This window comes from Ovis canadensis, chromosome 3, assembly GCF_042477335.2.
Source record: "Ovis canadensis isolate MfBH-ARS-UI-01 breed Bighorn chromosome 3, ARS-UI_OviCan_v2, whole genome shotgun sequence".
Taxonomy (NCBI): domain Eukaryota; kingdom Metazoa; phylum Chordata; class Mammalia; order Artiodactyla; family Bovidae; genus Ovis; species Ovis canadensis.
The window spans coordinates 22836580-22860207 of NC_091247.1; positions in this window are offsets into that span (position 1 = coordinate 22836580).

The window sequence follows — 23628 nt, forward strand, 5'->3', positions numbered from 1 at the left end:
CAAAGTGAAAATTCAATTCCATAAGTATCCTGAAATGTCTCTACTGCAAACTTTGTATGATGCTAGGTCTTGGGCTTTCAAGGTTAAAAATTAAATTTTCACCTTTAAGTCACAGCAGGATTCATAGGATAAAGTGCACAATTTTGGACTCAGAAAGCTTTGGTTGTAACCCTTTTTTCAGCACAGGCTAACTTTATTGTGCAGGTCACCACTCCTTCCTTCTCCTTGTCAATGAGATAGAGATCACAGTACACCCTGTCTTGCTTAATTGTTGTGAGGTATAATGACAATATGGCTTCTCTGATGACTCAGTGGTAAAGAACCTGCCTGCAAAAACAGGAGACGCGGGTTTGATCTCTGGGTGAGGGAATACCTCTGGAGAAGCAAGTGGCAACCCACTCCAGTATTCTTGCCTGGGAAATCCCATGAACAAAGGAACCTTGTGGACTACAGTCCATGGGGTCGCAAAGAGTTGGACATGATTTAGCAACTAGACAGCAAACAATGATAATATATATCTGATACACCAATTTGACAATTTCATTTGATAAGAACCTGATAAATATTAGCTGCCATTGTTATCAGTTGCATTATTAGTAATATCATAGTAATGATAGATATTATTTCAGTTTTACAGAGCAAAGGAGAAAAGGAAATATATAAGCATCTGAATGCAGAGTTCCAAAGAATAGCAAGAAGAGATAAGAAAGCATTCTTCAGCGATCAATGCAAAGAAATAGAGGAAAACAACAGAATGGGAATGACTAGAGATCTCTTCAAGAAAATTAGAGATACCAAGGGAACACTTCATGCAAAGATGGGCTTGATAAAGGACAGAAATGGTCTGGACCTAACAAAAGCAGAAGATATTAAGAAGAGGTGGAAAGAATACACAGAATAACTGTACAAAAAAGATCTTCACGACCCAGATAATCATGATGATGTGTTCACTAATCTAGAGCCAGACATCTTGGAAAGTGAAGTTCAAGTGGGCCTTAGAAAGCATCACTACGAACAAAGCTAGTGGAGTTGATGGAATTCCAGTGGAGCTATTTCAAATCCTGAAAGATGATGCTGTGAAAGTGCTGCACTCAATATGCCAGCGAATTTGGAAAATTCAGCAGTGGCCCCAGGACTGGAAAAGGTCAGTTTTCATTCCAATTCCAAAGAAAGGCAGTGTGAAAGAATGCTCAAACTACAACACAATTGCACTCATCTCACATGCTAGCAAAGTAATGCTCAAAATTCTCCAAGCCAGGCTTCAGCAATACGTGAACTGTGAACTTCCTGATGTTCAAGCTGGTTTTAGAAAAGGCAGAGGAACCAGAGATCAAATGGCCAACATCCGCTGGATCATGGAAAAAGCAAGAGAGTTCCAGAAAAACATCTAGTTCTGCTTTATTGACTATGCCAAAGCCTTTGACTGTGTGGATCACAATAAACTGTGGAAAATTCTGAGAGAGATGGGAATACTAGACCACCTAACCTGCCTCTTGAGAAATCTGTATGCAGGCCAGGAAGCAACAGTTAGAACTGGACATGGAACAACAGACTGGTTGCAAATAGGAAAAGAAGTATGTCAAAGCTGTATATTGTCACCCTGCTTATTTAACTTATATGCAGAGTACATCATGAGAAATGTTGGACTGGAAGAAACACAAGCTGTAATCAAGATTGCTGGGAGAAATATCAATCACCTCAGATATGCAGATGACACCACCCTTATGGCAGAAAGTGAAGAGGAACTAAAAAGCCTCTTGATGAAAGTGAAAGCGGAGAGCGAAAAAGCTGGCTTAAAGCTCAACATTCAGAAAACGAAGATCATGGCATCTGGTCCCATCACTTCATGGGAAATAGATGGGGAAACAGTAGAAACAGTGTCAGACTTTATTTTGGGGGGCTCCAAAATCACTGCAGATGGTGATTGCAGCCATGAAATTAAAAGATGCTTACTCCTTGGAAGAAAATTCATGACCAACCAAGATAGTATATTCAAAAGCAGAGACATTACTTTGCTGACTAAGGTTCATCTAGTCAAGGCTATGGTTTTTCCAGTAGTCATGTATGGATGTGAGAGTTGGACTGTGAAGAAGGCTGAGCACTGAAGAATTGATGCTTTTGAACTGTGGTGTTAGAGAAGACTCTTAAGAGTCCTTTGGACTGCAAGAAGATCCAACCAGTCCATTCTGAAGAAGATCAACCCTAGGATTTCTTTGGAAGGAATGATGCTAAAGCTGAAGCTCCAGTAGTTTGGCCACCTGATGAGAAGAGTTGGTTCATTGGAAAAGACTCTGATGCTGGGAGGGATTGGGGGCAGGAGGAGAAGGGGATGACCGAGGATGAGATGGCTGATGGCATCACGGACTTGATGGACGTGAGTCTGAGTGAACTCCAGGAGATGGTGATGGACAGGGAAGCCTGGCGTGCTGTGAATCATGGGTTTGCAAAGAGTTGGACACGACTGAATGACCGAACTGAACTGAACTGAACAGAGATATTTACTGAAAGCAATAAGGTTTCAAAGAAACATATAGGTAAAATGTAAAATTATCACCTAGCATAAGGGAAGTTATTTTGAGATTTAAAAAAAAATACATACAATATCCTAGGAGGGTCAGCACAATTAACTCCTACCAGGTAAAATAGCGTCCAATTTTCTACAGCTTTCACACCTGTCTCTCACAATAGCAAAGTGATTAGGAAAGTTCAACCCTTTGTCAGGAGATACAGGTACTCAGTAGAAAAGCCAAAAAAATCAATTAGACCCATTATAACCTCTGAATTACATGTACCAAGTACTTTTGTTTGGAAGCTGTGAAGTTGGGGTGTGTGGTGGTGGAGGGGTACTTTTGATCCAGGAGGATCTGTGTTCTTCAAACAAGTCCTTTCACTGTGCCCAAGCGCAAATCATTTATTTCTCAAGGCACGTCTTTGGATTCTTCTGTTCCCTACCCTCCTCCTACAAGGACCTGAGAGATAGTATAAGGAAAGGGCTAGCAACACTGCCTTGATTCCTAGACAGTGTCTCTCCTGATTCCTCAGTCTCCCTATACAGGGGACCAGACACAAGCCTGAAGCAGCCTTCCTGTCTTTGGTAAAGTTTAGACCCAGTCCTGCTTGTTTTTCATGAGTCTTGCTGCAGCCCCTTAAGACTTCTTTTGTCAAATGGGCCTCCCACTCAGAGCCCACTCTCCTGTCCAGTGTCTATTTCTGTGATGACTCAGAAGTCTTTTGTACATGTATCCAGAGAAAACCGTAATGCAAAAAGACACACACTCCAGTGTTCATTTCAGAACTGTTAACAATAGCCAAGACATGGAAGCAACCTAAATGTCCAGGAGAGAAAAGGATAAAGATGTGTTACAGATATACATAACGGAATACTACTCAGCCATAAACAGAATAAAAGAATGTTAACTGCAGCAACATGGGTGGATCTAAAGATTGTCATATGAAATGAAGTCAGACAGAGAAAGACAAATACCATGTGATAGTGTATATGTAGAATCTAAAATACAACACAAATGAACTTATTTATGAAATAGAAGCAGACTCACACTCATAGGAAAAAACCCTGTAGTTGCTAAAGGGTAAATAGGAAGTGGCAGGGAGGGATAAATTAGAAATTTTGGAGTAATGTGTATATGTGTGTGCATTGGGTTGGCCAAAAAGCTCAACTTTTTCCATAAAAGGTTATGGATATATATATATATATATCATAGCAATGATATCATAGTGGAGAAGTAAGTGGCAACCAAAAGTGATTATATATATTTATATACATATATATATATATATATATAACTTTGCTGTACATCTGAAATTAACACAACTTTGTAGATCAACTGTACTTCAATTTTTTAAATTAATATAAAAATAATCCAAATGTTCCAAAAATAGGAGAAAAAAGATCAATTGTATATCTCAGAAGCCCTCATGGGACTTAAACTAAAAATACACAGTGAACAGTGCTGGGAACTTCTTTGGCTCTCAAAAGGTGTATATGAATGGATTAATCAAAAAAAAAAAGGGGGAGGTTAAATGAAGAAACTATTTTTCTGTTTAATAAGTGTGTAAAATTGAGTCTGGGCTTCCCTGGTGGCTCAGTGGTAAACAATCCACCTGCCAAGCAGGAGACATGAGTTCAATCCCTGGGTCAGGAAGATCCCCTGGAGAAGGAAATGGAAGCTCACTTCAGTATTACTGCCTAGGAAATTCAATGAGCAGAGGAGCCTGGTGGGCTACAATCTGATGTAGTTACAATCAGACATGACTTAGCGGCTAAACAACAACAACAAAATGCAGTCAGTAAATCCTGTGGGTTTTTTTTTTTTTTCATTTAATCCTTGAAATGTACCAATCTCCCCAAAGGACCCTATTATCCTATAGATGTTATCCTATAGATGTTGTAGTGAATTACTATAAATTTAGTAGTTTAAAACAACACAAATATGTTCTCTCCCATTTCTGCAAGTCAGAAGACTAAAATTAAGGCGTCATCATGGTTGCATTCCTCCCATGTTTCTAAGGTAGAATTGACTTCCCTGCCTTTTCCAGCTTCTGGAGGTTACCTCCATCCCTAGCTTCTGGACCCCTTCTGCTATCTTCCAAAAGCATCCGTCTAACCTCTGATTCCATTGTCACATTTTTTTTTTCTGACAAATTTTACCATCTTGCCTCCTTCTTATGAAGAAACTTGCAACTACATTGTGTCCACTCTGATAATCCAGAACAATATCCTTATCTCAAGACCCTTCATCACATTGGCAAAGTCCCATTGGCCGTGAAAAGTACAGTATTTCCATGTTGCAGAGATCAGGGTATAGACATTGGAGGGGGTTCATTACTCTGCCTACCAGAGTCCCCAGCTTCATAGACTTCTGTGGCAGTTATAGAAATATAAGCTTGTGCTCCGTTGCTCAGTGATGTGTGACTCTTTGTTGCCCCATGGACTGTGGCTGACATGGCTCCTCTGCCGAGAGAATTTTCCAGGCAAGAATACAGAAGTGGGTTGCCATTTCCTACTCCAGGGGATCTTCCCAGCCCAGGGATCGAACCTGCATTTCTGGCATCTCCTGCATTGGCAGGTGGATTCTTTACCACTAGCACCACTTGGGAAGCTTTAATGATGTTAAGAAATTTTAATCAAAATCGTTAAGGTGTGATCAAGGTCTTGTGGCTATTTTTTAATCTTTCAGAGATATACACTGGAATATTTATAGCCATGTTTATAATGGCTAAGTCTAAAGGGCAATGATAATTCATTAATATCAATTTTATGCCTATAGCCAGAATAGAAAAAGGACAAAGTATTAATTTTCTCCAACTCACCTGAATCTGCAAGTCACCTGTCCCTTCCTGGTCAGCTGGTTTTATAATCACCTCTATCTTCCTGTGACTTGTAGATGTGGGGCACAGAGAATAGAGAAAGAATTGTTAGGCTTCTTTTTGCCCCAGTGTAGAGAACAGTCTCCTCTCACAATACCTTTTTTTAATTTATAGCATTAACTCTGTTTGACATTTCCAGTTGCCTTGTCCCATTACTCAGTTCAGTAGACCCCGAATGTTTGCAACAGGGACCCATTCAAAACTAGGAGCTGAACTCAGTCGTCTCTGGCTGACTTCCAGTCTCTCAGATCCCAATTCTGTCCTCAAAATCTCTTAACTGTGCTTGCTTCCCATGATGGTGTCAGGTGTAAAGTTAGACAGCATCTTTTCTATCCACATATTGCAAGTTTTCTGTCAGCTAGAGTTTAAAAGGGACAATACATTTCTTCTGAATAAAGATCTGACAGTTTCTCTCATTTGTGCACAATTGCTTAAAAATCTCCTATAGCTATTTGTAGCAGTCTGAGGGCTCCATTCTGTGATTTTTATTAACCTCGTAGAAGTCCAGTTTGATTTTCATAAGTACAGAAATCAGTATCATAGGAAGAGCCTTGATTTTTTACCAGCAATATTCAAATCATCTGAGTGCTGAAATCACTGAGAATAAACTGAAACTTTTCTCATGAGTACTCATTATGGGTTGAATTGAGTCCCCAAAAAGATATGTTGAAGTCTTAACTTTTAGTATCTCAGAATGTGACCTCATTTAAAAATAAGGTTATTACTGGTGCAATTAGTTAAGATGAGCTCATTGGCCCCAATCCAATATGACTGGTGTCTTTAGAGGGTATATTTGACCGCAGAAATAGACATACAGAGAGGGAAGACAATATGAAGACACAGTGAGAAGGTCATTTGACAAGAAAAGCAAGGACTGGAGTCACGTATCTACAAGAAATACCTGCCAACACCAGGAGTTGGAAGAGGCAAAGAAAGAGTCTCCCCTTGAGCCACTGATAATCATAACCAACACCTTAATTTCAGACTTCCAGCCTCCTGAACTGAGAAACCTCACATTTCTATTGTTTTACATCACATAGTTTGGGGTCCTTTGTATACCAGCCCTAGGAAACTAATGCAATGCTTAATGCGCTGCTAATGTTTGAAACAAATGCTCCTTCCATCTATTGAAAACTATCATGACAGCTTTAGTGATGATGAAATAGTAGCAGTGGTAGTTGCAGTAATATTAGTAATAGCCATCATTTATAAAATGTATACAGCTCTTGTTTAGGTCAAGCTAAATAATTTAATATATTTTTATTACAAGGAAATGAAGTCTCCTGTTAAGCAGGTCTTGCAAAATTACAAAATTAAGTGCCAGGGACAGAATTTTAGCCCAAAGCCTTCTCTTTTGATGAGCTCACTCAATTTCTCTCCCTCCAAATTAAATGTGAACTTATCTCAAAGCCATATTAGGAGATATGTGTATATGTGTGTGTGTGTATATATATATATATATATATATATATATATATCCTAAATTCATCACAGCTTTTACCTGTGAACAAAGCAAAAACTGTGATCTTTTAACTTCATGAGCAAGCAATCAGAGGAACGAAGTTAACTTTTTATGAGCACCTGCTATTTGAAACCCATACGGATCTGCATATATTGTATCATTTAATCCTCTACAACTGTTATCTCCAAAGTAGTATTTCAATCTTTACCTTTTATGAGAAAACTCAGGCTCAGAGGGACCTGAATTGCTATTTCTTTAACTATAATGTGAACAGAAAGTGTTTCCTGCGCTCCTGCTAAGCATGCTCTTTTTGAGCAGGAAAAACACTAAACCATGAGCTAGAAGATTCATGTTCATAATTCTGGCTACATATAAACATATAGGATCTCTATTTTCTAAGTTATAAAACAGGGACAGTATCAATTTCTCTGCACACTTTATAGAACTGTTATGAGAATTCAGTGCAGTAATTATTGGGAACTTCTTGTATACTGCATAACATATATTAATTTAGGATAATTTTTTATATAATGAAGAAGAGAGAATGGAAAAGAAGTATTCAGTTGTGCTACATAAGTTCCAGGGAAAGTCATTTGATTATCACAACAATCATGTCTCCATTTTTATTTTTAGGAAGCATAGCTTCAGCCGAGGCCAGTGCCTGGACCAACCTCATACGGCAAATAAGTATTGGAAACAGATGGGATATAATAAAGAGAAAAGGCAGCTACAACCCGTAGCTTTCAGGTTAATTGTATAGAGGAATATTAATCACAAAATCAAATGTAAGAAAGAAAAGAAAGGCCAAAAAAGGGAAGCACACAGGATTTTATTCTTTGGGAAGATATACCTTTATGGCAGAATTGAGAACACACTCCACTCTCAAAAAAATGTCTTCTTGGTTCATTTATCCAATTGAAAGAGTGTTGTCATTCAGCTCTTTTGACCAAAGTAGGCTTGAAATACCAAAAGCCTAATCTAATATGCATCTGCCCATTTGGGCTACTCTTCCTGTTGTTTTTGGCTAGCTCATGGTTCCATGATGGTGTTGAGAAGACCATTGAAAATATATTTTGCTGCCTCTGGGATAAAAAGGTTTTGCAATCATCCTTTCCCCTCCCAGCCCTGGGTATTGTTGATCATTTGGTCATTTCTGTTTACCCCTCTGGGCCTAGCATTTCATGACTTGTCCCTCCCTGGGGTGGATATAATCTTTCACTAGTGCCTTCTCACTCAAAAAGAAAGCACTGTGACATCTTGATGAAGTTCCTGGATGACTCAGAGCCTCAAGCCAGTGCCAAGGGCTTGAATATAGTAAATGTAATTAGGGATCAATTTATAGTAACTTTCTTAGTCTGAGGAGGTCAGACTTCTGTAATTAGAAAAGAGTAGTGGAGAATTCATTAATAATAATAAGAATGAGGTGATGATTGTTAAGAATAAAAAAGTGATGACATCAAGAATCACAACCACAACAAGCACAGTGGTCACTTGTTTACAGCCTGCTCTCCATTAATGCTTTTTGTACATAATGTGTAATTCTCAGAACAGTTTTATAGGATAGCATATTCAGTTTAGAGATGAGAATAATGAAGGCCTTGGTCATAGACATAGCAAATGACAAGGTAAGAGTTTGAAGACTTGTAGTCACCCTTCTACCTCTGAAACTGATCTCACAGCTATAAATTTTGAGTCCATGCCCTGACTGTAGCTCATTTATCTGGATCCTAACACATTGTCTATTTCATGCTATTCTTATCCCCTAAATGTCTAGATACTATTCCTATCCCTCCAGTCATTCAACAGAGAGACTGTCTGGAACTGAACCCTTTTACTCTTCCCTGACTTTCCACACCTCTGCTTTCTAGACAAACTCAGAACCAGCACCTTGTGAATCACCTCACTGCACACCGGACAGGACTCTGGAGAACATCACCTGATAGGATCAAGATTGAATTGAACAAAATTCTGTGGACAATACATTTGTAATTATGAAACTTACTTCTTGAGTGGAATCTCTTCTCTCACTTCTTGGCTCTCCCTCTTTTGTCTTCATTTCTCTTTCTATTTAACATGTACTTTTGAGGTGGCTCATATGGTAAAGAATCTGCCTGCAGTGTGAGAGACCCAGGTTTAATCCCTAGGTCAGGAAGACCCTCTGGAGAAGGGAATGGGTACCCACTCCAGTATTCTTGCCTGGAGAACTCCATGGACAGAGGAGCCTGGAGGACTATGATCCACGGGATCACAAAGAGTCAGAGTCCACTAACACTTTCACCTCACTTTCTTTCTTTCCAAGGTTCCAAGGTAACTTGTCACAATTTTACACTAGATATGGATACTTATAAGGGGATTGTAGTCAACTTAGCTTTTCAGTAATTGTTTCAGGGACATAAGTCTAAATTCTTTTTCTTAAATACAATACCTTGAGTTAATAAGCATGTAAATTATCTCTCAACAAGTGGGAGAAATACTAATTTACTAATCACTATAAGAGCTCTAAAACCTTTATGCCATGGCTTCCCAGTAAAAGATGAATAAGGAAACATGGCTTGGGCCAGGGGATGGTTAACTTTTCTCTTCTCCCACAAACTGATGATAATCAGTACATTAAGTGCTTTCAAAATATGGAGACAGAATGTATTTGAACATTGACACTCAAAGCAAAAGGACAAAGGTGAAGAGATAGATTAAAGCATTTAGGAAAATGCTACTGATCCACTGAAAAGTACTCCAGTAGATTTTAGGGTATTCTTTTCTAAGCATCACTCCTCCTCCCTTGGATAGAAGCACAAAAGTAGTTGCATATGACTCTGAACTCCCTATTTATGGGCTGAGAATATAAAGTAGGAAAAGGTTATTGATTTTTCCTCTGTTAATAATATCCTCAGGAAAAAAATTATTTTAGCCCATAATAATTTATAGCAAAATCTGTTTTCAACCAAGTTGTGTCTGTTTATATTCCCCTTGGAGAACAGGTCAATTTGGTCTTCCTGAGGTCAGCATTCTGACATATGTCTCTGATTCTTATGCATCCAGAAATGGGCAAACCAGTCCACCAATAATTATATAAGAGGAAATTAAGAAAAAAAGGTGAAAAGAGAATTTCATTGGAAATTCTCTCTTCTGTGGAATGTCAGGAGAACTTAAACACAGCACACTCCTCAGGACCAAGTGAAGAAGACTTACCTATGCCTGGCCAAGGGTACAGGATATTGAATGTTAAATGGGTGGGTAATAACACAGAAGCTTATGCTTAAAATGAGAGAAATCTATTAGATGATGATAAAACTCATAAATGTTGAGTTAAAGTACCTGGGCCTAGTGTCATCCTGACACTCAATATGGCCCTGGGGAAATTATTTAATGTGAGTAATTTTCATATTTTTCACCTATAAAATCACATTTCCTTGGCTACTTCAACATATGATTGTTCTTCAAGTTGCATAAGAGAGTAAACAAAATATTTCATAAATTGAAATAGTTTGACAGGCATCCCCTTAGTCATGTCAGCATAAGATTTGGAGCCCTTCTTCCTTGCTGGCCTCTCCCTCAGAACCTGGGGAGGGTTCCTGGGGCTCTGATCCACTGGTATCTGATGCTGTCAACCCAGTCTTTCTAGACCTGGAAGAAATATGAACTTTCTGGAATGAGTAGGTGAATCAACAATCCACTGCTTATATATCACAGCTTGAATGTGGTTGGAGAGGCTGTGGATAAAAGCCTTTTCTATCCTTCATAGGAGTGGTAGCTCCTTTTCCTTCCTTCTTTGCTTAGCCATATGCTGCAGGATTTGTGCTGCATTGAAAGTGATTTCCAATCCGACTTGGAAAACCTCTCTTCCCAGTCAAGTTTGCCTTCCTTTTTACTTTTTATAATACCTGTTAAGCACCTAATATTGACATGCCATAGCTTGGTGTGGTCTTCTATAATCTATGCTCAGTTAATCTATGACCGTGGTCTAACTTCCCATATTCTATCTATGGAATTAATGATCTTTTATGAGTTATTAATTAATAACTTTTATGATCATCTTCTTCAAAATATTAGAAAGAAGTTGGAGCAAGCCATAGCTGTTCTGTTTCTAAAGAATCCTGTCAAGCAGAGATGCTTAAGCGCACAAAAGCCATTTCTCATGAGTGTGATAATCTGGTGAATTCACGAAATTTCAGTTAAGTCATGGAGTGGGGCCAAACCTTTTCTTTCCCTTACAAAATCCAACAACTTGTGACATATGCAAGACTCTTAACTTCTATCACTAGAATTGTCCCAGACTCCCTTCCTTACCTATCATTCAGCTAACAAATATGGAAAGAAACCTACAAATATATTTGGGCTTTGGTTTCAGTGTTTTAAGATCAGATCCGTCCCCCTAAAATCATTTTTGTCTCTCACTCTTGAAAATAATTTTCTTAGAAAGAGGAGCAATGTGATGGAAAATGGTTAAAAATAACTATAAGATCAAGTATTTTATTCCTTTTTTATAATGAAAATTAAAAATCTAAAACAGATCAATGAATAGATATAACACTGGTTTGATGGAGAAAGTCTTGATTCCCTTCTTGACTTTGTTAACATTCATCTTTTCAACATAAAACAAGATATTTATAATGGTCTTGCCTTCCTCACTGGCTGGTGATGCTTATGAAACTAAGTATTATGCAAAAAAAGTGCTTTGCAACTTTAAAATACCATACAAATGTAAAAGTGATTATTAATAAAGAATTTCCAATACTGTAGGACTGACTCTCTTCCCCTTCTCTAGTCAGAAAAATATTTTAGGACCTCAAATTTCACATCTATTAAAAGATGCTTGTAGAAAGTACAGCTCAAGTCCCTTCTAGCTCTAACATTAGATCATTCTAAGTAGGTTGGACATTTCATCCAAGATATTTTAAAGGAATAAACCACTTTCCTAATGAAAGAAATTTTCAAAATAGAACACTTTGAACCTTCCCTATGAGTCATTTCACAGTTGGGGTACACTTTCTAATTTTATTTTCAACCATTACCAATCAATCACTGGAGGAAGGAAAATAACCTGAGTTAGAACCTTTTAAAATGCTTTAACAATTCAGCCTAGCAGAAAAACTGTCTATGGTTAAGGAAATCACTCATTTTCATAAAATTTGTATGTTCGAACTGTCCACTAGTTGATAGCATTTAAGAGGCAAATAAAGCTAAATAATTTGCCAGAAAAGTATATAAATGGGATATTATGACTGCATTCTTTAAGAAAATATAATCAGCCCTGGTTACAAGAGAACTGGCCTCATCCTTGTTGCAAGACAGCTTTAAAGAAGCTATAGGCTCCTAAAAATACATTTTAATAGCACCTACCTTTAGTTTTATAGATGAAAAATGAGACTTAGAAAGGTGAAGTGACTTATTCAAGGTCATATGGCAATCTGGCAAAAGAAAAACATTAGATATATGCTGCAACTCCAATTATAGTGTTATTTTTTTAAACTATATAGTGTGTCTGTGTAACTGATTGATGCTAAGCAATAAATGGAAGCAGGAAAAGAGATAGACATGTGAACTGAGAGTGTTGCAGGTGTTTTGTTGTTGTTGTTGTTGTTTTCACTGGCCTCTCAGCATGTGGGATCCTAGTTCCCTAACCAGGGACTGAACTTGTGTCCCTTGCATTGGAAGCGTGGAGTCTTAACAATTGGACTGCCAGAGAAGTCCCATCATACAAAACATTTTTAATAGGAAATTGGCTTTCTGGACATTCATATCCCTCATACATCAGGAATTGAAAAGTGTCAAAAACTCAGCACCTTAGTATATAAAAACAGTGCTTTTCAATAGTGTGATTTCTATTAAAAATGCTGTGATAATATATTTTTATATGAATTTGGGAATAATCATAAATTATAATTACTTGATTAACAGATAACTGCATTTACAAAAAAAAAAAAAAAACCTAAGGAGAGTTGTTGTCTTTGGGAGCTGGGCAATCAACAGAGGACTTAGGCTTTGCCTTGGAGCAGCTATGAGATCTCATATAAATCAGAAACAGTACCATTTCTGGCTCTCACAATGAGTGATCTATGATCAATATCAAAAGGCTAAATACTAGAAAAGACCCCAGAATTTTGTCAGTTAGTTGATTCATGAGCTTTAAACCTCATCTTTTAAATCATGTAATTATATTGATATCAGTTGTCTCTAACTATAAGAACCTTGAGAAACTCAATTTAGGGCACTGCTCAAATTCTAACACCCTTTGATAGCTATAGTGAGATGATGATTTCTAATTACTCCCTCCCATAGTCTTTTCCCAAAATATTTGACCTGAGAAATGAGGGGATTACACTCAACCAAAAGGATATCAACCTTGTTAAAAGCAAAAGACCCTTTGTTAGTTGTGTGTGTGGGTGTGTGTGTTTTTTGTTTTTGTTTTTTTGGTGGTGGTGGGGGGAACACCATTTTAAGAAACAAATGTCTACTAAATAAATTACATTTATTATATAATGATTAGGGCTTTGTTGTTGTTGTTATTGGGCAAGGAAATATATAACTGACAATAATAGCTCCCAATCAGCATGTGCTTTCCAGTCATAATCATTTCCGCCAACTTGACAGTCCAGTAAATCTGGGTAATCTTGTTGAAAGGTAATGCATCATACCTGTTCTAGTATTAGACCTGTTGAAAAGTTCTGTAGCACCTCTGATATTGCCATTAACAAGTTTGGAAAATTCCTGCTCAAAATTATCCTGATGGCCCCCTAAAATTGAGAATACTCAGTACTTGTTGTAAAGTCCTAAGTGAATAACTGAACTAGACTCAGAATAGAAGCAAACATAAATATCAGAAAGGAACTGAAATATTCAGGTTTTATTCATTTTTAATTAGACTGCACACCCCTAGGTGAAATGCATTTTCTTGGTTACATTTTGTGGGGGTGTTAAAGCATTCTTAACTCATGATGAGTCAAGCATATATTTCAGAGAACTGTTGAAATTTTCCCCAGTAAAACTTGAAAACTTAAGAGAACCCTGTGGTCTGAACAGTTTTCTTTTAGAACTCCTGCCTCTAACCATATGGGTTGCTGAGTAAGATGTATTTTTAGGAGGATAGTACATACCATATACCACCATTGCAATCCTGATAAAAAAAGAACTAACTCTTCACAGTCATACATCAATAGTAATTAAAATCTCTGTGTTCTTGCTCTGAGTGGGGATTCTGTGACCTCAGGAAGCCCTGGGCTTTCTCAGGACTCAATTTCTGCCTTGATCAATTGGAAAGGTTGAACCAGATTCATTCAAACACTTTAAGGCATCTCTTGAGTTCCTTCCTAGATCAAAAGTTCTAAAAACTATAGGTCTATATAACACCTTGTCTAGATTTGGTTTTTCCGACATTACCACCCTTGTTTTCTGAAGCAGAGAATTGTTTGACAGACATTACCAAGTCTACACTCTTTGTTTGATTTTTACGCATTTATTTATTCTTTCCTTCAACCATTCAGCAGAGTTTTATTAGATACCTACTTTGTACCAAGCACAAAACCAGCAACTACAGAGAGAGGAGTTATAAAGAAACAGGGTCTGGCTTCAAAATGCTTAGGAGTAGTGATTAAATACTCAAGTAATTGGGTGATTGTAATTGAATGTGGTTTAAGTGTTGTGGTGGAGAAGCCCTGGAATAATGAACACAACAGAGGGACACTTAGAGCAGGAAGGGGTTCCCAGGGGAAAAAAGTTATTCTCAGAGGGTACATACAGCTTAGTTAGATGAAGAAAGAATATGGTGACATGGGCAGAATCATGTAGACGTTTGAAAACATGGTAAGGAGTTTATCAAAGCTGAAGGCTACTGTGTGTGACGGTCAGGGTGGGAAGTGAAAGTGAAAGTTGCTCAGTCCTGTCTGACTCTTTGCGACCCCATGCACGTAGTCCATGTAATTCTCCAGGCCAGAATACTGGGGTGGATAGCCTTTTGTGTGATGGGCAGGGTGGGAAGGCTTGGCTTAATACTGAGCCAAAGAATCAGGCAAAGCATTGCATGAGGCAAGTTTTATGAGTCTGGCAATGAACTTGGATTTCAGCTTAAATGTAATGAGAGGTCATTGGAGAATTTAAGCAGTGGGGTGACATTGTCAGATTTGCATTTTAGAAGGATCACTTGGGCAGCAGAAGAAGGAAAAAAGATGGGAGAAGAAAGAGGACAAAAAGAGCCTGGCAGCAGAGAAACCAGCTAGGGATCTTTTGCTAAAATTCAGGAGAAAGCCTGAATTTAAAAAAAGAAAAGAAAAAGAAAAAGCTGCAGGAAAACTAAGGCCTTGAAGAAATTTGAGAAATAGGAAATAAAATTATGACTGGACATAAGGACACTAAGGGGTGAATGTTCTGGTTAAATTCTTTGGATCTAAAATTCAGTCTCAAATCACCTTACAAATTAGAGCAAATATAATTGACCACATGGTAAGCCTGTGGATATCCACAGTTGCACTTTGCATCTTTCCCTGTAGACCCTCTACTGAGGTTTCAATGATTGGAAAAAAACAGCGTGACAAAAATCTTTTACCAAACAAAAATATCCCCAAACCCCATTAGACAGTGTGTAATGAAATGTTACAAATGGAGGATTACAAGGGAAAAAATATAAATGACCATAAATCCAGGGGGAATCAACTCTTCTTTCCAGATTATGTTCCACTTTAATAAAGAAACTTAATAAGCTCATGCATTCCTGCCAGCTATCAATATGACCACTGCTGATCAATAGCATTTATTTCTGGAGAGAAAGAGGGGCCAGGGAGGGATGTCAGAGCAGCATGTTGGTGCTAAAGCTTGTGAGTAATGACATAGTGTGGCGGGTAATGAAGATTTGATAGAGGAAACAGCCCAGCAAGCCCATCTTTGTCTCTGAATATCAAACTGTGTCTCTCCTCCAAATCCTATTAACACCTCTTATTCTACAACTGGCTTTTGGGCTTCATGTCATCTCAAAGGAAAACAAAAAAGAAAATGCTATTTATTTTCCCCTGTGTTTATAAATCTAAATAAAACTCAACACTTTGAAATTGGAAATGAAATTTTGGTCAGAGGCCAGTTTCACCTAGGGAAGGATGAACTTAACAGATAATCAGAGATTTTCCACTGTGGTATGGATTGTCTTGGGAAGAATGGAGCTATGATTGTTTATAAAAATATAGAACAGGAAAGCAGATGAATATTACTTAAGACATTGGTAAGAAGATTCCTGCACGGGGAAAAATTTAGGTGAAATTAATTCTGAAAGTCCTTACAATCCCCAAATCTCTCTCCTTTCTTTCTTACCTTTCTTTCTCTATATTTACTTTTCCTCCCCCTCACTCATTCTTTTAAATGTATACTCCATAGGGCTTTTTTCAGAAAAATACTTAAAGATAGCCTAAAGATATGTTGACAATAAAACACAATATAAAGAAAATACAGAAATGGAGGCAAAATAAAAATAAGAATCTAAGATGAAGTGGCTCAGTGTTAAAGACTCTGCCTGCAATGCAGGAGCAACAGGAGACATGGGTTCAACTCCTGGGTCAGGAAGATCCCATGGAGAAGGAAATGGCAAACCACTCCAGTATTCTTGCCTGCAGAATCCCATGGCCAGAGAAGGATGGCAGGCTACAGTCCATAAAGTCACAGAGTCCGACAAGACTATAGTGATTTAGCATGCACAAGAGGTGGATTAGTATTCAAAATATAAACCTTAAAATGGTGTGTATTTCCTAGACATGAGGTTATATTTTGTTTGGTGCTTGATAGAGACAAAATTAAATTAATTATTAGACAAATAAATGGAGAATTATAAACACTTTCTCAGTCTGATAATGAAACGAATATTTTCTTAGAAGAAACAACATATTTTCTTGGTTCTGACTTCTAAATTTCTTCTTAGGGGTTCTCATAAATAGAAGACTTTATGATTTTGGTGGGTTACATCTTCAAAGTCTTGTTTTAATAACTTCAACATTACAAATAACTGTGAAAAGAAGAGAAGCAAAAAGCAAAGGAAAAAAGGAAAGATATACCATTTGAATGCAGAGTTCCAAAGAATAGCAAGGAGAGATAAGAAAGCCTTCCTCAGTGATCAGTGCAAAGAAATAGAGGAAAATAATAGAATGCAAAGGCTAGAGATCTCATCAAAAAAATCAGAGATACCAAGGGAACATTTCATGCAAAGATGGGCTCAATAAGGACAGAAATGGGATGGACCTAACAGAAGCAGAAAATATTAAGAAGAGGTGGCAAAAATACACAGAACTGTGCAAAAAAGATCTTCACAACCCAGATGTTCACAATGTTGTGATCACTTACCTAGAGCCAGACATCCTGGAATGTGAAGTCAAGTGGGATTTAGAAGCATAACTACAAAGCTAGTGGAGGTGATAGAATTCCAGTTGAGCTATTTCAAATCCTGAAAGATGATGTTGTGAAAGTGCTACACTCAATATGCCAGCAAATTTGGAAAACTCAGCAGTGGTCACAGGACTCAGAAGGTTAGTTTTCATTCCAATCCCAAAGAAAGGCAGTGTGAAAGAATGCTCAAACTACCACACAATTGCACTCATCTCATATGCTAGTCAAGTAATACTCAAAAATCTTTAACCCAGGCTTCTACAATACATGAACTGTGAACTTCCAGATGTTGAAGCTGGCTTCAGAAATAGCAGAGGAACCAGAGATCAAATTGCCAACATCTGCTGGATCATCAAAAAAGCAAGAGAGTTGCAAAAACCTCTATTTCTGCTTTATTGACTATGTCAAAGCCTTTGACTCTGTGGATCACAATAAACTGTGGAAAATTCTGAAAGAGATGGGAATACCAGACCACCTGACCTGCATCTTGAGAAATCTGTATTCAGGTCAGGAAGCAACAGTTAGAACTGGACATGGAACAACAGACTGGTTCCAAATAGGAAAAGGAATACCTCAAGTTTGTATATTGTCACCTTCCTTATTTAACTTAGGAAGGTTAGCAATAATGAGAAACGCTGACCTGGATGAAGCACAAGCTGGAATCAAAATAGCTGGGAGAAATAATTAATAACCTCAGATATGCAGATGACATCACCCTTATGGCATAAAGAGAAAAACTAAAGAGCCTCTTGATGAAAGTGAAAGAGGAGAGTGAAAAAGATGGCTTAAATAAAGCTCAACATTCAGAAAAATAAGATCATGGCATCTGATCTCATCACTTCAAGGCAAATAGATGGGGAAACAATGGAAACAGTGGCAGACTTTATTTTGGGGGGCTCCAAAATCACTGTAGATGGTGATTACAGCCATTAAATTAAAAGACGCTTACTCCTTGGAAGAAAAGTTATGACCAACCTAGATAGCATATTAAAAAGCAAGACATGACTTTGCCAACTAAAGTCTGTCTAGTCAAAGCTAGGGTTTTTCCAGTGATCATGTTTGGATGTGGGAGTTGGACTATAAAGAAAGCTGAGCACCGAACAATTGATGCTTTTGAACTGTGGTGTTGGAGAAGACTCTTGAGAGTCCCCTGGATTGCAAGATCCAACCAGTCCATCCTAAATGAGATCAGTCCTGAATATTCATTGGAAGGATTGATGCTGAAGCTGAAATTCCAGTACTTTGGCCACCTGATGGGAAGAACTGACTCACTGGAAAAGACCCTGATGCTGGGAAAGATTGAAGGCAGGAGAAGAGGACAACAGAGGATGAGATGGCTGGATGGCATCACTGACTCAATGGACACGACTTTGGGTAAACTCTGGGAGTTGGTGATGGACAGGGAGGCCTAGGCGTGCTGCAGTCAATGGGGTCTCAAACAGTCAGACACGACTGAGCGACTGAACTGAACTGACTGAAACAATGAACACTCCTAACAAGGATATTTCTGTATGTTTGTTTGTTCTTTGCTGTTGTCCTATTTTGTTCTAAATTTTTACACCAATGAAAATTCTTTAAAAAAAATCTCCTTCTAAGCTTTAGCAGCATGTGATCTTAAGAGTGCTGCAGTCCATGGGGTCGCAAAGAGTTGGACGTGACTGAGCAACTGAAATGAACTGAACTGAATAATGTTTGTATGATAGAGGATTCTAAATTAAGTTCAACCTGTCAAGATATAATTAACTTCTCATAGCAGGGTTCTTTATAAAGTTACTGTTCTAGTGTATTCAGGGTCAACACCTAGCTGGCTCATTGGTTTTTTTGTACAATTTGTTTCTTGTATAATGATTAAATTAATTAATAAGTATTCACAGTGGATATACTTTGTGCTATAGTGAAGAATATTTTCCTCTTGTCTTATTAGTAGGAATTTTTTAAAAATTTTAATCAAAAGTATTTCTTGCTTTTTATTGTGTTTTATCATATTTTGATACTAGAGCAATAATCTAAACTATATATATTTTAAATGTTTGTTGTATAAATTTTTAGGTACTTTAAAACTGCTTCAAAATAAGCTGAGATATCCTGATTTTTAAATTACTGATGATAAGCTGAGATACAAAGTTTCTATGACAAAAATTTGGGGGAAAACAGATAAGAGGAGGATAAAGAGAGAACCAATATGAAGAAAATGCTAAGTGAAAAAGGTCTGAATTCAAGTGTCGGTGTTACTCTTTACTACTTTTGTATCGTGGAGGAACAAAATCAATCTGAGCTCCAGTCTCTTCATCTCTATAAAGAAAACATCAATACTACTTCCCAGTTTTATTGTGAGGCTTAAATAAAGTAATGAAAACCAAAATGTAAACTATTATGCTTTTTGCGATGATAAAAAACTGTTATAGTTTTTATATAAAAAAAGAAATTAGAATTTTCATAAGCAAGCTAACAACTGAATTTCCAAGGCTACAATGCCTTTGGAATATAGACAGATTTTTGCTTATTCAGAAGTTCTCTGTAATATTTTAGGGATGCGGTGGATAATATAGAAAAGAACAAGGGAGTTACTTTTTCTCTACATTTCTGAGGATCTCCCCATCCCAAAGCAGTATTTTCTAGCAATAAATAATCACTGAGAAAAGCAATGGGAATTCTGTTTTCAGATACAAATCAAGGTTTTCTAGTAGCAAAGGCTAGAGAAGACATGTCTAATAGAAAGAGGGAACTATCTAGGGCAATGGGATAGAGAAGTTTTATTGTTAATGATCAGGAAAACCTTGCTTGTACAAATAGGGAAATTTCCATTAGCCAGAAATATTTTTCTTCACATTATATCTATAAAATGATTTCAGGATAACAGAAAAGATTCTCAACCCTGGTCTGGGTCACACGTCACCCTCATTCTAGGCTCCTGTGTCTCCTACAGATCTGTAGCAGTTGTGTTTCTTTCATGAAGTCTTTCATGATGTAAAAAAATGCATTTTCTCTTGTTTCTGAAATGTGGGACATCCTTATCCCTCTGCAATAATTTCTATTAAATCCTGTCTTTTTTTAGGGGGGGGGGCATAGCATCACTGACTCAATGGACGTGAATCTGAGTGAACTCCAGGAGTTGGTGATGGACAGGGAGGCCTGGTGTGCGGCGATTCATGGGGTTGCAAAGAGTTGGACACGACTGAACTGAACTGATTTGTAAATTTCACTTATTTTATCACTGACTCAACAAACTTTTATTATACATATTTCATTATGTTCTAGGCATCATGCTTTTGCATTCCAGTCCCTTATAATGAAAAGGACATCTTTTTGTGGGTGTTAGTTCTAAAAGGTCTTGTAGGTCTTCATAGAACTGTTCAACTTCAGCTTCTTCAGCGTTACTGGTTGGGGCATAGACTTGGATTACTGTGATATTTAATCGTTTGCCTTGGAAACGAACAGAGATCATTCTGTTGTTTTTGAGATTGCATCCAAGTACTGCATTTCGGACTCTTTTGTTGACCATGATGGCTACTCCATTTCTTCTAAAAGATTCCTGCCCACAGTAGTAGATATAATGGTCATCTGAGTTAAATTCACCCATTCCAGTCCATTTTAGTTCGCTGATTCCTAGAATGTCGATGTTCACTCTTGCCATCTCTTGTTTGACCACTTCCAATTTGCCTTGATTCATGGACCTGACATTCCCGGTTCCTATGCAATATTGCCCCTTACAGCAATGGACCTTGCTTCTATCACCAGTCACATCCACAACTGGGTATTGTTTTGCTTTGGCTCCATCCCTTCATTCTTTCTGGAATTATTTCACCACTGATCTCCAGTAGCATACTGGGCACCTACTGACCTGGGGAGTTCCTCTTTCAGTATTCTAACATTTTGCCTTTTCATACTGTTCATAGGGTTCTCAAGGCAAGAATACTGAAGTGGCTTGCCATTCCCTTCTCCAGTGGACCACATTCTGTCAGACCTCTCCACCATGACCCGCCCGTCTAGGGTTGCCCTGCGGGCATGGTTTAGTTTCACTGAGTTAGACAAGGCTGTGGTCCTAGTGTGATTAGATTGACTAGTTTTCTGTGAGTATGGTTTCAGTGTGTCTGCCCTCTGATGCCCTCTTGCACACCTACCATCTTACTTGGGTTATTCTTACCTTGGGCTTGGGGGGTTTCTCTTCACGGCTGCTCCAGCAAAGCGCAGCCACTGCTCCTTACCTTGGACAAAGATCTCCTCACCGCCGCCCTTCCTGACCTTCAACGTGGGATAGCTCCTCTAGGCCCTCCTGTGCCCGTGCAGCCACTGCTCCTTGGACATGGGATAGCTCTTCCCGGACACTGCCCCTAACCTTGGACGCTGGGTAGCTCCTCTTGGCCGTTCCTGCGCCGTTGCAGCCTGGCACTCTCAGCCACTGCCACTGACCTAGGACGTGAGGTAACTCCTCTTGGCTGCTGCCCTTCGGGCATGGGGTCCTCCCGGCTTCTGCCCCTGACCTCGGACGTGGGGTAGCTCCTCTCGGCCACGGTTAGTGAACCAGTCGCAGCCGCACACAAGAGAAGACTCTACACATGGACATCACCAGATGGTCAACACTGAAATCAGATTGATTATATTCTTTGAAGCCAAAGTTGGGGAAACTCTATACAGTCAACAAAAATAAGACCAGGAGCTGACTGTGGCTCAGATCATGGACTCCTTATTACCAAATGCAGACTTAAATTGAAGAAAGTAGGAAAAACCGCTAGACCATACAGGTATGACCTAAATCAAATCCCTTATGATTATACAGTGGAAGTGAGAAATAGATTTTAGGGCCTAGATCTGATAGAAGAGTGCCTGATGAACTATGGAATGAGGTTCGTGACATTGTACATGAGACAGGGATCAAGACCATCCCCATGGAAAAGAAATGCTAAAAAGCAAAATGGCTGTCTGGGGAGGCCTTACAAATAGCTGTGAAAAGAAGAGAAGTGAAAAGCAAAGGAGAAAAGGAAAGATATAAGCATCTGAATGCAGAGTTCCAAAGAAAAGCAAGAGATAAGAAAGCCTTCTTCAGCATCAGTATGAACAAAGCTAGTGGAGGTGATGGAATTCCAGTGGAGCTATTTCAAATCCTGAAAGATGAAGCTTTGAAAGTGCTGCACTCAATATGCCAGCAAATTTGGAAAACTCAGCAGTGGCCACAGGACTGGAAAAGGTCAGTTTTCATCCCAATTCCAAAGAAAGGCAATGCCATGAATGCTCAAACTACCACATAATTGCACTCATCTCACATACTAGTAAAGTAATGCTCAAAATTCTCCAAGCCAGGCTTCAGCAATACATGAACCGTGAACTTCCTGATGTTCAATCTGGTTTTAGAAAAGGCAGAGGAACCAGAGATCAAATTGCCAACATCCGCTGGATCATTGAAAAAGGAAGAGAGTTCTTAAAAAACATCTATTTCTGCTTTATTGACTATGCCAAAGCCTTTGACTGTGTGGATCACAAGAAACTGTGGAAACACCTGACCTGCCTCTTGAGAAACCTATATGCAGGTCAGGAAGCAACAGTTAGAACTGGACATGGAACAACAAACAGACTGGTTTCAAATAGGAAAAGGAGTATGTCAAGGCTCTATATTGTCACCCTGCTTATTTAACTTATATGCAGAGTACATCATGAGAAACGCTGGGCTGGAAGAAGCACAAGCTGGAATCAAGATTGCTGGGAGAAATATCAGTCAGCTCAGATATGCAGATGACACCACCCTTATGGCAGAAAATGAAGAGGAACTAAAAGTCTCTTGATGAAAGTGAAAGAGGAGAGTGAAAAAGTTGGCTTAAAGCTCAACATTCAGAAAACAAAGATCATGGCATCTGGTCCCAATACTTCATGGGAAATAGATGGGGAAACAGTGGAAACAGTGTCAGACTTTATTTTTCTGGGCTCCAAAATCACTGCAGATGGTGACTGCAGCCATGAAATTAAAAGACACTTACTCCTTGGAAGAAAAGTTATGACCAACCTAGATAGCATATTCAAAAGCAGAGCCATTACTTCGCCAACTAAGATCTGTCTAGTCAAGGCTATGGCTTTTCCTGTGGTCATGTATGGATGTGAGAGTTGGACTGTGAAGAAAGCTGAGCACCGAAGAATTGATGCTTTTGAACTGTGGTGTTGGAGAAGAGTCTTGAGAGTCCCTTGGACTGCAAGGAGATCCAACCAGTCCATTCTGAAGGAGATCAGCCCTTGGATTTCTTTGGAAGGTATGATGCTAAAGCTGAAGCTCCAGTACTTTAGCCACCTCATGTGAAGCGTTGACTCATTGGAAAAGACTCTGATGCTGGGAGGGATTGGGGGCAGGAGGAGAAGGGGACGACAGAAGATGAGATGGCTGGATGGCATCACTGACTCGATGGACGTGAGTCTGTGTGAAGTTGGTGATGGACAGG